The following is a 16,452-nucleotide window of genomic DNA, read 5'->3' on the forward strand; positions in this document are numbered from 1 at the left end:
TTATGTAAGGTATCTGATTTACAGTTCTTTAATATAGGTTGGCAGTCATGTTTTTTCTTGTTCTTCTTAATTTGTTAATCATGTTGTGCTTCACTCTCGTATGCTCGGTACTGACGAGCTAGTCTTTGCTTGTTGTCAGTTAGCATAGTTTGCTTAGGTGTGGCATACAATCCTAAACTTGATGTTATGAACAAAGCCATTTAATTAGACTTAATACAATTTATTTCCTAGTAACCAGCAGACTGTAATCAAAATAGGAATTGTGTGCTTTGCAAAGTGTAAATTAACAATGTATTTATATTAAGTTTGGACATTTGCAACATTTTATTTCATCTTCATTCTGGTAATAGAGCTAAAAAAAAACGAATTATACATTTTTAATAATGACTGAAAGAGATGGACTAACACAAAGGATTTCATACACATGTTCTTACTGTGACGTACGTGTTTACAAGAATCGCCATTGCAACAAGGCATCAACTCAGGGGCTGTTTACATTGTGCTGATGTGAATTTATTTTACTGTCACAATTTCTGATAACTTAAATACCATAACCAGCTATCAAATATCAAAACCAGCCCATCCTCGTCAATATATGAAATATGAGCGTAGGCTACTCTCGGGTCACTTCTTGAAGACAATGTCATTGCTTTGTTTTGTAAACATACACATGCTGAATTATCATTTCATGGAGATAGCCTACATCGCTGATGCTTTGCACTTGGGTTTTCTAATTCAACACGACATGTGTTTTCAATCTTCGACTACGGTGGATTTTTCTGCATTTACAAAAGGACGAGGTCCCACCGAGATTTGAACTCGGATCGCTGGATTCAAAGTCCAGAGTGCTAACCATTACACCATGGGACCGCACTGCCGCGAGGAGCGACTTATCAATATTTATTCAACGTATCGATATGAGTGGTGTTATGTATAATAGTATCGTATTAAATTGTGTATGTGTGTTTATTGTGAACTTCCTTTCGCGCATATATATGGTGCTTGGCTATCTTATTTTGCTACGACCTCGGCAATGCTGCAGGTTCACGCAAAACAACAGTATTTTTAGCTTTTTAAATCATTTTAACCATTGTATAAGTTATAACCTACCAACTTTCATATTCTATTTATAAGCTTATTTTTTTGCTTTCTTTTATTTATAATATTGCTAATATGTCTTCTCATGTCGAATTTTGTTGTGCTTAAGCGACATGACTGTTGAAGCTCTTGTACGTCAGTTGTACTCACACACAATCTCCCCTATCGAAAAGGGTTTAAATCGTATTATTTACTTATTTATACCTTTCTACCATGCACATCCTATTGATACAAACCGGTATGTCCCTTTTATTATCGTCAAATCTCAAATCAAAACAAGAAATGACTGTCGTGCACGAACAAGCAGGGTATTTAGCTACTTATAATTTAATTGTGACCAAAAATCTGCAGCAGGTTCTTGCATTAACGTGAGTCATATTTGAGGCGGAAACCCGTATTTATTTTGGTATTTTTTTCCACTGTTTATCCAAACTTTTCTCCAGGAAATCAATTGATTTCCCCCCCATTCTGCCATTTATAATAACAAGATGTAGCAATAAAGATGAGTGTTTCCTGTTTCTGTTTACCTTTTTGCCTAATCTAAAATAAAAAATATATATTTTCATTACTAAGGGTCAAATAAAAATCATTTTTGGTAACGCTTTATTTTACAGTGCCTTGTTTTACATGTTACATGTACTTATTAATACTATAATATAATATGTATGCCTATACACAATTACAATACACAATAACTAACCATGTTATTCATTAAAATTACTTACTTATTTGTGTAATTACACAGTAACAAGGAATAAAGGTTTACACTTATATTTAAGTACTGAGTAATATTTAGTAACTACATGTACTTACTATAGGGTTGGGTAGGATTAGGGTTTGGTTTAGGGTTAGTTGCATGTGATTATGCATCATTTACTGTTAATACTATGGTAAGTACATGTAACATATGTAAACAAGGACACAGTAAAATTAAGTTTATTGTTTGGCTTAAAAAATATTTGTTATTATATGATTTCCATGCAGAATCCCGATTGGCTGGCTGTCCTTGACATTTAACCTAAAATTAAGAAACATTATGTTCCTCACACATTCCAGCGTGATCTTTGTAGTGTCAGGTTATGACCTGTTACATGACTGTAACTGTCAGAACATTTTTGTGCATTAGAAATGCGAGTCGCTCAGGATCCTTTGTGTTCAACATCCCAGTAAACGCCAACAAAGAAGCTTTAAGGACCCCCTGCAGTTTTTTGACAAATTAAGAGCTTGATGGTTTAAAGAAAAACAAAATATTGCTCCTATGTCAGTTATTTTCCAATATATATTATAATTCCGATTTGACGAAACACACACATCAATCCAATTATTTTCTGTTCATGTAAACCCTATGTTCTAAATCATCAATGAGAATGATTACATGAACAATAAAACAAAAGCTGTCTACGTAAACACAGCTACTGTTCAGCGTTCAAGCCGCTGATGTAAACTGTTGCATGAACAATACAATTCAATATTTACTGGAAATGCAGTGAAAAAATACCAATGAATTCCTTAAATGTTTTTAAGGAATTGATGATAAGATGAGAAAGACATTGTTTGTGGGGTTAATGTAGGCATCTTGACTGTGAGTGAGGACACCAGAGACGATAGTGTCTTGTTACGTCCCAGGACGTATTGTTTTTTTCTTGTGCATTATGTTTCAGGATGTGATAAAGGTTATTGGTATGTGTATTGCTGTTTCTCCTTTTACCTCTTATTCCTCCACGGCTGAATTCGAAATCGCCCCCTAAACCCTCATTCACTATTCCCTACGTTAGTCCACTAATACAGTTCACTTTAAGGAGTGAATGAAAACGAGTGAGTGAATTCAGACAGCCGTTGTGTTGTAGTGCTGGGCTTGGAGACTTTAAATTATAATGTGTGATGCTGGACCAGAAAGCCAGTCATAAGGGTCAATCTTTTGAATAAGCTTTCCATCGATGTATGGTTTATTAGGATAGGAGAATATTTGGCCGAGATTCAACTATTTGAAAATCTAATTTGCAAAAAATCTAAATATTGAGAAAATCGCCTTTAAAGTTGTTCAAATAAAGTCCTTAGCAACGCATATTACTAATAATAATATATATATTTTTATATATATATATTTACGGCAGGAAATTTACAAAATATCTTCATGGAGCATGATGTTTACTTAATATCCTAATGATTTTTGGCATAAAAGAAAAATCGATAATTTTGACCCATACAATGTATTGTTGGCTATTGCCACAAATATACCGAATATATGCGACTTATGACTGGTTTTGTGGTCCAGGGTTACATTTGTCAGATACACTTTTCCAAATAAGTAAAACTCAAAAAAGCCTATGCAAAAAAGGAATGAACTATAATTTAAATAACTTATTTGTGTAATTACGCAGTAACAAGGATACCTTAAAATAAAGTCTAACCACAGTTTTATCTAATTTTACATAACTCTTAATTGAATACATGTACTAATCTAAATTCCAACTATTAATCCGACAAACAACTCATACTGCACAACAGTAAAGCATATAAAAAGTATTAATAATATTGCTGTTTACAAAGTGTATTGCTGAGAATCATTTATTGTTTATAGCTTTAAAACTATAAAAGTATTTTAAGGCATGTTTTTTTTATGATTTCCATGCAGAATCCCGATTGGCTGGCTGCCTTTGACCTTTGACCTTAAATAAAGTAACATTATGTTCCTCACACATTCCAGTGTGATCTTTGTAGTCTCTGAGAGGTTATGACCTGTTACGTGACTGTAACCGTCAGAACATTTTGTGCATTAGAAAAGTGAGAGGAGAACAAAGGTTTTGGAAACGAGTATGATCTTAATCTTTAGCAAATGCAGGAGACTATCATGAGAGGGATCTTTTATAGGTGAACACCACGACAGAGTCATCTGAAGGTCACAAGACCATTAAAGCACACAGATTCACATATTATTTTGTTAATAGTGTAATGAGATGGTATCTATTTCATAAGCCCCTGAATCTTTTATTTCTCTTTGCATTTCTGTTTTAAGTGTATGTACAAAGAATGCTCAGTACCCTAAACGCGCCCCTCTATACTTCCAGACAATAGCCCATATGTTCCCGTGAGAGGACAACGGAAACAGCCAGTGAATAACCATAAGAGCCCCCCTCGCTGTATATTTTACTTCCGTTCATGTCTCTACGATCTTTCTTTCGCTACGTCACTCCCTCACGTTTCTCTCCCTTTATCTCAACATTCACCATCAATCATACTGCTCAGATATCATATAAACACAAATGCATGCGCACAAACATGACACAGATCCATTCTTCTCTCACTGGGTGCCACAGGCATGAATTCCCCCATGTGATCAGGCGAACACAAGCAAACTTGTATGTTATTTTTTTCTTATAACCTACATACGCAGGCGCACACAACATTGTGCTCTGCGTTCGAGGCCTAAAACAGAAGCCTCTGCTATACTACTCAGACAGACACACCCAAAAAACATGAACTCATCTCCTTAAAAACCAAAATATTATATTTAAAAAGACTGGCCGTCATAGACGGCTGAACATTTCCATGAATTACTGCGGTTACTGTAGTGACTGGAAATCGCATACTGCTATTAGGTTAAGTAGGTTATTGGCTCGGCCATAAATTGTTTCGTGTTATATTTATGTTTTTCTTAAAGGAACAGAAAAACACACACACACACACACACAAAATAATAATTCCTCTCATAATTTACTCACCCTTATGACTTTTTCTCCCCACGGACCACAAAAATAGAGAATCAGGCAGAATGTTAGGGAATGGTAGCCTTTTTATTTACACACAATGAAAGTGAACAGTACGTACATTGACCGAGGCTGTCATTCTCCATAACATCTTTTGTGTTCCAAAGAAGAAAGTCGTATTTGCCACAACAGAATGCGTAAATGGTTTTTAATTCATTTACCAATGCCGACACACATTTCTCATTTATACACGAACATATAAAGCTCGACCTCATGCGGACAAACTGTTTACCTCGTTGATGCCTCTGACGTCACGACACACCCCTCGCGCGCGCGCGCGCGCGTGTGTGTGTGTGTGTGTGTGTGTGTGTGTGAGAGAGAGTGTATGTGCGCGCGCAGTCGCTGCCAGTGAATGCAGTGGGGTTTGTGCGTGCGTGTGAGTGAGTGAGTGAGTGAGTGTGTTTTGCTTGTGGAATGTGGGAGTTGTCCCCACGCGCATTACGAACAACCGACCTGTCCAAACAGTGCGCGCGTGGCAGAGGATGTCACACCAACCAAAACAGCGGACGAACGCTCGCAGCACAGTCTTTGGAGGAAAATCCGCCGTACAGGGTAGAGTCGGGGCGGGGCGTAATTACACGGAGTCCCATCTATTTAGGGTCAAGTACAACATTTTTACAGTCCTAACCAGCGTGGGTTCAAAGTTTGTTTTGCGCCCGGAAACTGCGAATCACCCACAGGGCGCGGAGCCAGTGCTTTCGGACTCGACCGATGTTTATGTATTATTTGCTTTTAGTTAATCCACAGACTCGCGAGATGGAATGGATTGCAAAGCTGCAATAGCCAGCGTGATTCGTTAGCATCTCATCGACTAGCTCCTCGGAGGCGAATACGGGGCTGCGGTGCGGCTGGACGCGGAGCAAGGCGACCCTCTGCGGGCTGTGCTGCCGAGGCGGTGGGCGTGTTTTCTCGGCGTGCTAGCATGTGAGCTGGCGCCAAGTTCTCGGCGTGAAAAAAAAACAAGATTTACAAGTTACGGGCTAGAGTGAAGCAGCAAAAGTCGCATCACGCTTGATCGGAAAAGTTGCACGCAGGTACGAAGCGAGCTGTTTACTCTAACACACACTATTATCAAAGTGAACCTTGTGCTCACACTAATGCAATTCAAAACAAAAGCTGCTAGTCTGCTAATGTTAGGTAACCTACTCAAGTGACTGTTTTTTTGGCACATGAGATCCAGTTAGAGAGAGTGAGTTAATATGGGTATTTCCTGTGCGAAAACACGTTTGTCTCTATAATACCTGTTTGTTTGTTTCTTTATTCGTTGTGTTTGATGCATCTCTCTCGTTGCTCAGATTGAATGCAATTTAAACGCCGATCTGGGCAAGTTATACAACGTGGAAAACTTATTTGCACATGCCTCCAAGTGCAGATAGTTCTGAATAATGACTCAAAGCAGAATATTCGTTCTGATGATAATTCATTCTATTCAAAACAATAAAAAAGCGTGTTATGAGTTTGATTGTATAGCTGCGTATGGTCTCGTATGTTGCAGTAATTTGTAACTGCGACATCATGCAGCCAGAGCGACAATATCGCTTCTATAGCTTTACCAGCACATTTAAACTTACTGCTTTGGAGATTTAGCTCACTTTTCTAACCAAATACTGTAGTTCTGATACAGATATACTGAACTACGAATTCATTACAAAAATGCAGGTTTTAGTGTACTGATTCACATCGGATACATGTTTTTTATTTGATAGCTGTGTTTGCGGTATCATATTGATAATATTACCACACATTAATGCATTTTGTTATGCTTAATTGATCATTAGTTAATATGCATTAGAATAGTTACAATGTAATTAAACTTTCATTCATATGCTTTCACATACGTTTATGTTTAAATGTACATTAAGACATATGTTATGCACTTGCCTATTTGTCTATAATGTTTAATTTTAAGTTAAAGTAATTATTCCAATTAAATATGTTTTAATTGCTGTTATAATAATCTACGTTATTATTGTCGTTTTTCACAATATGATTAGAAAAAAAGTGCATATTAATTTCCTGATGGAGGTCTATATGGTTTATAAAACCTTATGATGAAAGTGAAACATTATAAAAATGCTTTATTAAAAACCTACCAATGGTAATAACCCTGCTATATAAATCATATTAACCTCAGCAGTATTGTTAAACATAATGCCCTTGTGGAGAGAGAGAGCGTGTGACTCACATGAAAGCACATTGTGCTGTTGGTATGTTGAGAATCTGTTGTAGTCCGCATAGTTTGTTTAACATGTCTGTTCAACTGGGCTAGGACTTTTTCAGCGTTCATACACTGTAAGAAATTAAAGAATGGTAAATATGTACTGGTAATTTTCTGTCAGGACATTATGCAGTGATTTTATTGAACCCTAAAATACAAAACAAATTAAAATTGCAAGTAAAACAAATGAAAAAACAACAACTAAAAAAAAAAATATATATATATATATATATATATATTAGTTGTTGTTTTTTCATTTTATATATATAAATTCCTTTATATTTATACTTTTTTTTACACAGTGTAACGGACAACTAAGTTAGGGCATGTCAGACAAGCATGGTCAAAAGAAAAATACCTGGCCATATTTATTCCCATATTTCCTATTTTTTTCCTGGTTTTATGTCAGGTACTAGACCTTCAAAATCAATTTGTTTACCCTTGTCCCATGTTTGATTGACTAATAGATTGGCTCTGCCTAGGACTAGTTGTATCAAATAATGTGTTTGTGTATCGTGTGGCTGTAATGCATTTCTTAAAAGTGGTTGCTTTGTGAATGATGCTTCATTGAGCAAATTCATGGTTGCTGTTTTCTAATTTGAGTGGAAATAGTATGAGATATCCAACCATGTAACAAGATTAGATGTGATACCCTGGAAAGATTTCAAAAACCCTCTTTCCTTGTATTCAGCACCACTGTCTTTTGTATGTAACTACCATTTAAAAGTTTGGAGTCAGTATTTTTTCTTTCAAACTTTTATTGAGCAGATGCATTAAACTGCTCAAAAAGACAGTAACATTTATGGTGTTTCTGTTATGAATAAAAACTGTTCTTTTGAATGTTCTATTCATCAAAGAATCCTGAAAAAAATCTCTCATGGTTTCCACAAAAATATTAAACGTTTATACAATATAGGGACAAATGTTCCTTGAGCACCAAATATGCTGTTAGATTGATTTCATGTGACACTGGATCATGTGACACTGAAGACTATAATGATGCTGAAAATTCAGCTTTGCCATCACAGGGCTAAATTACATTTTAAAACAGTTATTTTGAATTGTAATAATATTTCACATAATATTTTTACTGCATTTTTGATCAAATAACTGCAGCCTTGGTGAACATTTCTTCTTTCTTGGTGAGAGACGTTTTTTCAAACACTTTTGATCTGTAATGTATACACACACACACACTATAAATGCACACATTTTTTTCCTCTCTCTCTTAATTTTTTGTTAGTTTTATTTGATTATCAGTGCAGTAAAAGTTGCTAAAAATACATGGATTTCTTTTGTTTTGAGCTCCAGAATGTACCACAGTAGGAAAATCAAAAATGTTTACATGTTCAGTATGTTCCAGAATTCCCATGCACCTGTATATTATGTTCACAATAACGAAACCACACGTTTCTCAGCTTGTGCCATACTGGACTTCCTTTGTACACGTCTTGCTCAATGTAGTTTGCACTGATGGTATGTTTCTTTTGTTTAAAGGAACTGGATTGTGATGTTTAGGTTGTTATTGTGGCGGTGCTCATTTCAGAGGCTGGAATGTGTGGGCCTGTGTGTAGTTTCTGTAACTCTAGGCAGAAGCTGTGAGGCCTTGACTGTAGCCCTGTAGAGAGGCCCATTGAAGGGGAAGTTGGCTCTGTATGTGTGTGTGTATGCGTGTGTGTGCATGCAGACCACTGGGATTGGACACAGGGTAGAAAGACCCCCTGTACAGAAGGAGGGAAAAGGGAGGAAAGAGGAAGGAGGAGTCAGTTACACTTTTTCTGGTCATGTGTGTGTTCCTGCCCCGTGTTTTGCATGAGCAGAGTGAGTGGTCGCGTTACGGCAAGGGTAACCAAAGACGAATACATACAGACAGAGAATATTCACAGCTGAGAAAGATTTCTCATTAGTAAACAGCCTAATTTTGACTTCAGGCCATTTTGTAATGCAACTTGTACATTGTTGGCCTGATGCTTGTTTGTTTACGGGGGCCAATGTTTTACAGTGCTATCTTTGTCTTTGCGTCTTTTTATAAATAATATTTGTTTGCTTATGGTGAATTTAACAGTTCAGAAATAATTGATGTTCAGTGTGTGGAGGTTTTTCAGCATGATGGAATGATAAATGATTAATGTATGTCTTTGTGCAGCATATCTCCAGCTACTGTGGATTGGTTCTATTTGCTCAGATGCTTGACATTGCTATATATGGCTTCACTAAACCTACATGGGCCGTGAATCAAATAGACTGAAATAACACAGCAAATGTATGATCATTTTTTAAAATTTCTTTCCCTTGCATTGTTTTTTTTTTATTTTATGAGATTCTATAATTATTTTGCATAGTCTGGAGTGACGCATGTAAGGCATAAAATACAGTCAGTCATTATCATGAAGCGGAGGGATTGTTTATCACCCTAATTACATATTTACCAAACAAATACATCAATTATAATGATAAAATTTAGTGGTCATTACACAGAAATCAGAGGTAGATGTTGCTGAGGCTCAATTAAGGTTCTTCTTAACAATGTCTTGTGTTGTTTTCACACGTGGTTTTATCTGCGGTATGTGTCATCAACAAGATGCACATTTGTCCCATATTTGACAAGTTTTCTGAGATATAAGTAATGCAATAAAAAAGGAATCCTGAGGTTAAAGTACAATAAACGTGGGAATGACAATTGCAGCATTCTCCACTGTATTAAAGAGATTGTTTACCCATCCCATTCTATCATCATTTACTCACGTCATTCCAAACCTGTGTGACTTTCTTTTCTTCAGTGGAACATAAAAGAAGACATTTTGAAGAAGTGAACGGATAGTTTTTGTTACCTTTTTGGGTGAACCATCCCTTTAAGTTTTGTTTATGCAAAGATTTTTGTCCTTTGAGGATGTGATGTTGGCCTACATGGATTGCATTTGCGTTTGTCCTCAAGTTTACCACATTTCTTGAGGTTAAATCTAAACCAGCTTGATTTCTAGGAATATATCGGCTGTTCCGGCTCCTCAGCGGTATGTTAATGTAAATGCTGCCTGTGGTTAAGCATCTACTGTAAACAATTACTTATATTTACATAATGTGTAGGATTTTAGCTTATGCAAATGGAAATTTCCTGAAAGAATCCGACAGAAAAATTACTTTACCATGTCCTCATAGAGTGTTGCTTGGCACGAGTCTAAGTTTGTATTTGTGTGGTGTACTTGTGGAATTTTGTGTGTTGTGTATGTGAGAGAAAGACTTTGTGTGCGAGTGTGTGACAGTGTTATAATCTGGCAGTGTGTTTCCAGTCAGGTTCGTTTGAGGACAACAGCAGTTTTGTGTGTTCTGGACCCGAACTGACCCAACTGGCTCTGTGCGTTACACATACGCACACATTTCCTTGGCGTGCGCGCGCGTGTGTGTGTGGAGGAAATGTGTAGGACAGTTTGTCTCAAAGTCTCTGTCTGTTTTTATGGGTCTGCTGATCGTTCTTGCATTATTGCCGTCTACTGCAGTATGCCGGGTTGCTCCAAGTGTGAGAACATTTCTACGGAGCTTTAGTATGTGCTGTTGCATGTGTTCCTGTGTTTTCCACATGGTCTCTATGCCAGGCCTGGCATTCCTGCCGTGTGAGCCTGTCTCTGTCTGTTGTCATAGCTAATGAAGGTTTATGAAACCCTGACAGCATCTCTGTCCTGTCCTGCATACAGGCGCCCCTCCACCTCTGCTGTGAGGGCTGGGGCGCTTTTCTCTGTTTACTTAAATTTATGACCTAACTATGCCTAAATGTTGCACTAGTTAGTTACAAAGTCGAACCACATTATGCAGTTACTAGAAGTATTTATTGCGAAGGAACCATAGTTACGTATGATAATTGAGGTATCACCATAGCTACATGTTATAGAGTTACTATAGCATGAACACTGTATGTTGCACAATAACCACTGGCAATGTGTTATGGGATATGCTAATCCATAGTCATCCGCAATGACTTTGCTCTTTGCTTTTTTTGTTTTTTGAGAAGGAGGTCAAAGTCAATTCTTAGTCAATCCTTGTTTTCAGTTTTGATGAAATGATAATGTTCATGCATATTTCGATGCTGATCTCCGGTTTAATCATGGTGCACAATGCACATCATGTTCTTTTTAAATGATAAACAGGCCGTTGCGTTCACAACCAGGTCATCCTTCTGAAGAGGGACAGTCTTTCTCGTACACCTTGGCCTACATACTTGTTAGTGCTATGTGATGCTTCAGTCAGTTCAATCATTAACTCTGCACTACCTTAAAGGGCATCGCGGTCAAACATATAGTGAGGCCACAGTCAAAGTGTCAGTCATGCCGTCTTCACATGTCCAGACCTAAAATATCCCAAGTGTTCTCAGATTTCCTAAGATGCTATGTGGCATAAATGTGGAACATTAACCGGACCGCCCAATTAAGACACATTTAACATTTTCTGAAAGTCTCTTATCTCCTTCATGCTATGTGTGGATTGATAACAAGAGCCATATACTGAAGCAAGTGTGAATAGGGGAGATGTGGCATGTGGATTGTGCACAGTCCAGAATCTCAACAAAACACAGTGTACACATGCGGTTAATGATTTTGGAGACTTGTGAAAGCAAGGACTAAATTTATCTAACAATTTGCAATCGTGTGTTTAGCATCCTTTTGAGAAGGAAAGAGAATTTTGCAAGACTTTCAGCATCAAAATCTTGTTTTGGTCCCACTTTATATAAAGTGTCTTAAACTATGTACTAACATTTCAATTAATAATTTGATACAATGCCCTTGCTGTGTACATACATGTTTTTACAATGTACGGTTAAAGTTTATTTTAAGGTGTCTTTTTTACATTTAAGTACTGAGTAATATAAATAAACTACTTGTAGGATTAGGGTTTGGTTTGGTTTAGAGTTAGTTGCATGTAATTATGCATAATTTACTGTTATTACTATAGTAACTACATGTAACATATGTAACAGACTGTAAAATAAGCCCATTACCCATTGTGCTTTCTTATATTTAAAAAGCACCAGCATGTAATTACAGCTGGAATTAGTATGTGTAATAATGTAATAATCTATATTTACACTGTTGTCCCTTTTGTTTCACTTTAAACATAACCATACTACCAAACCTGTTCATAATCATTCCCGTATTCCACCTCAACAGCAGGAAGTGAACATTGTACCTAACAATTATGATGTTAGAACATAGTAGTAGGGATGCACCGAAATGAAAATTCTTGGCCTAAGCCGAATAATAATAAAACACTTGGCTGAAGCCGAATACCGAATGCGGTTTTTCCATTTTTTTCTATTTATTTTGACAGTTTTTTCACAATTGCATAAATTAAATAATACAAATTTGCTTTTTATTATTTTGTCTCGCTTTTTTTAAAGAAAAATAAATTACAAAACATAAAAAAAAAAAATTTGCATTCCAGCAGACATTATACAAACAAAGCACCATATAACTTGAAATAAATTTGAATTTTTATTTTTTTATTTGGCCTTCTTAAGCCATCTTATATTATATTTGGCTTATTATCCCTACAGGTATCATAATCAAATCACTAAGGGTGCTCTAGTCCAGATGTAGGCTAAGCAACGGCTCCGCCACAGCAGTGAGTGTACAGTGAGACATTAAAGATTATTTAGAATTTCCAAAATATTTTCTAACTAATATTTTTCTATTAATCTATTAGTCTGCCTTTACATTGCTTTAATGCGTTACTATTTCACTATGTCACTTCCGAAACTTTGCAGCGTGCAATTGGCCATTAATCCTTTTTGCAACATGAAAAACAATAGTTTTATTCAATGGATTATATAGACTGTAGACTCGAAAGTGAGCCAAGACCGCTCCATTTACGATCACTAAACGCTATGTCAGTTCATCGCGATCTCACAAAGTTCAAAGAAGCTGCTAACATGCACAATTGGTGTCTACACTACTAGGGCTGGGTATCGATTCAGATGTTCCGATATTAGATTTCGTTTCTTAATTAGATTCGCGATTCAACTCAATGAATATAGATTTAATACAAATACTATATTTATAAAAAAGAACAGTGAACAAGTTTACAAGTGGGTAATTAAAAAGAAATTAAGAGCCACATATATATATATATATATATATATATATATATATATATATATATATATATATATATATATATATATATATATATATATATATATATATATATATATATATATATATATATATATATATATATATTAAACTCTCTATTTTGGGTATACTAAAACAGAACCCATGTCTAAATTTCAAATGCATACAATTATGTTAAATACAATAACATTTTGTTGCAACTTTATTCTAAAAAATTTATCTGAGAAGTATTTTATAAAATTTAGTTTTTATGAATATTTTCATATGTTTATTCTAAAACATAAAAAGGATATTGGATGATTTTCAGTAAAGGACAAGCTTTTCTTGCAATTTTGCAGACCGTCATTCAGACTCTGTCTGTTTTTATGGAGGCTTTTTCCTCCAGGGGCATCTGAGCTTTGATTCGTGCACCGGATGGTGCATTATATTTTGTCACTATCTCTGTTATTTGCGTGCCTTTCTTAGATACGATTGCCATTCGAATTTATTCTTGCGACAAGCATATGCAATACCAGGCTTGTATACCGCGCAGGATCGACTGGAAACCCCCGGGACGGAGAACCGCGACGCGCTGGCATAGTGCTCAGGGGTGACAGATGGAACGAGACCAGAAACGCGCCGGCAAAACCATCTGTAATTTGGGTCGATCGTAGTGCCTGACGAGCAGTGTTGCCACAGTTACTTTGAAAAAGTAATCTGATTACTGATTACTCCTTTAAAAAGTAACTTAGTTACTTTACTTTACTTGATTTTAAAAGTAACTAAGTTAGATTATAATTTACTTTATTAGTTACATTCAGCATTTGCCGACAACACCCCTGCCGCCTCAACATAGAAATGACAACCATTTTTGCCAACACTCACTTTATTGGAAGTGCATTTTTAACAGTAACGTCAACAATGTATCTCCTGACATTTTAAGTTGAAATGAAAAAAATGTTCCTGAAAAAAAAAAACATTAATAAAGACAATCTTTCTTGACTTTGAAATACTCTCCTCGAGACGCAAGAAGAAAGCAAAAATATATATTTTTACTAAGGAAAATGACTAAAATAGTAACTCACAGTGACTTGGATAAGTTACTTTAATCTGATTACTGGTTTGGAAATAGTAACGCGTTAGATTACTCATTACTGACAGGGTTTTTCCTGGGTCAAAAATGGTCTTCGGTGGTTGCTGACAGACATGGTCATCCATACACACACACGCACGCACGCACAGTAAAAAAGTACCCTACCCACGTGATCTGCAAGCGCAATACTGACAATACATTTTAAATAAATTCAAAGAAAGTTTGTAACTTTTGCTTATCTTATTTTGATCCCACATGAAAAAATACTATAGTATATTATAGTAAAATTACTCTTGTAAATACTATAGTGTTTTTGAACCGTACTATAGTAAATATACTACAGTAAATTAACAAAGTGTAGTAAATACTATAATATACTAAATATACTACAATTTACTGTAGTATATTTACTATAGTATGGTTCAAAAACACTATAGTAATTTTACCATAATATACTATAGTATTTTTTCATGTGGGATACCTTGATGTTTGTTTTTGTTCCTCATTTTTACACTATTTACTGATAATTGTTTTGGTATATAATCATATCAATATTAAAAAGTAGCATTAAAAAAATGAACAAATAGCCAAATTTTCTGCCATATACAATTTCATAAAATGATTAGCTAGCTAACAACAACTTTGTTCTGGGTTCACCTCACTCCAGTCTAAACTAAGTGATTTATAAGCTATTTATTTTACTACACATTATGAACATAAATAAGCTGAAAGAATGTGGATAATTAAAACTAACTCTTACACCCACTCTTGCTAAATTGTGTAAGCACACTTTTGTTCCCATTTCAGATGTTCTGAGTAAATGATTAAACTGATTCGTTAGTTCAGTGTTGGACAGAATAGTTGTTCTAACCAGTCGTTGAAATGATTCGGTTCAAAGGAGTCATTAGGTTGCGAATCGGACATTAGCAGATGCGTTGTGTGCGAATCCCGTCTGTTAGAACATCGCGAAAGATTTGTCAACACACAGAAAACACTTCATAACCGGATAGGATTTGTTTCTCGTTTATTGAAAGTATGCTTTATGTCAGCTGGTCAGAGAATCAGTCAATGTTTTTTGAGCGCATTTCACACCCAGCGGTAATTAAAGGAAAACATCGTCTGATAGCGCCACGTGCAACATGGATTCGGTCTTCCGACCTTTTTACTTTGATTAACGTAATATGTGAAATATTAGAAAGCGAAGACAGTGCTTATTTTGAAGACAGAGAGAGTGTGAGCCGTGGACGAGCTCAGATCGTTCTCTCTGTCACTCAGTTACAAGCGCAGCATCTATTCTACATCATTCATAAATCACAATAACTCATCAAATAAAGCTTTGGCGGGACACAAATTTGCCAAAAAATTTTCAATGTAGGAAAAACCCTGACTGAGTAACGCGTTACTGGCATCACTGCTGACGAGGCCTTTCGAGGATTGAGGCTGTAAACGGGAATGGGTGCTTTCTTTGCGGGGCCGCTCGTTACTTTTCATACACGAGAAGCGCGTTCATACCTGGACACAAGTTAGTTGCCGTGGTAATGAACAATACCATAACGTGCTGACTTATCTGGACTAACTTTTATTTGAGGAAATCTGTTTATAATATAAGCTATTAGGTTTGAATTATTGGTCCTGCGCTGTCTGTTGACTCAGTTGATGTGAATATGTCTATTATGGCCAATGCACGTGTTTAAGTGAACGCTCAAGTTTAATGATCATAATGCAAGGCATTCGCATGTATGTGATCTATTTTTAGCGGTTGTGTGCTTGGCTGTTCTTGCCACGTCTGGGTGATGTCTCATCATCAAATGGTTCTGCAGATTTGTAGCATTTCACCTCAGCATTACAAACGTCAACGCACCGGAAGCCGCCATTTAACCAGTGAATGGATGAATGACAGGCCGCTCGCCTCTTGCTCCTTTGTAACATCGTGCAAGGCCAATAAGAGGGTGACATCTAGTGGAGAAGACTAGTAATTAGTTTTACGTTAATCTTATGTTCAATGTTTGCGGAAATAAATATGCGATTAATCGGAAAATCGATTTTTTTTTGCCCAGCCCTAGTCTACACTTTGTTTGTTTGTTCATGAGAGGCTTTGTGAGCCTGTAACCGCTGCAGAAACACCTTGTAAATAGATACATTTGACATTCTACAGGCACCAATATGCACTGGAGCATT

At 36.2% G+C, this 16,452-nt stretch overlaps 1 protein-coding gene across 2 annotated transcripts in view; it reads left to right on the forward strand.

The window, feature by feature from the left end:
• Positions 1-5,138: 5,138 nt before the first annotated feature.
• Positions 5,139-16,452, forward strand: part of vdrb (vitamin D receptor b) — a 31,397-nt gene continuing 20,083 nt past the window's right edge. The window contains exon 1 of one of the 2 annotated variants that reach the window (XM_079840538.1): positions 5,139-5,899. The gene's annotated coding sequence lies outside the window, so the exon portion shown is untranslated. The remainder of the gene's footprint in view (positions 5,900-16,452) is intronic. The other variant, XM_079840537.1, reaches the window with a different exon arrangement.

The sequence above is a fragment of the Gobio gobio genome (genome assembly GCF_949357685.1).
Source record: "Gobio gobio genome assembly, chromosome: 17".
NCBI lineage: Eukaryota > Metazoa > Chordata > Actinopteri > Cypriniformes > Gobionidae > Gobio > Gobio gobio.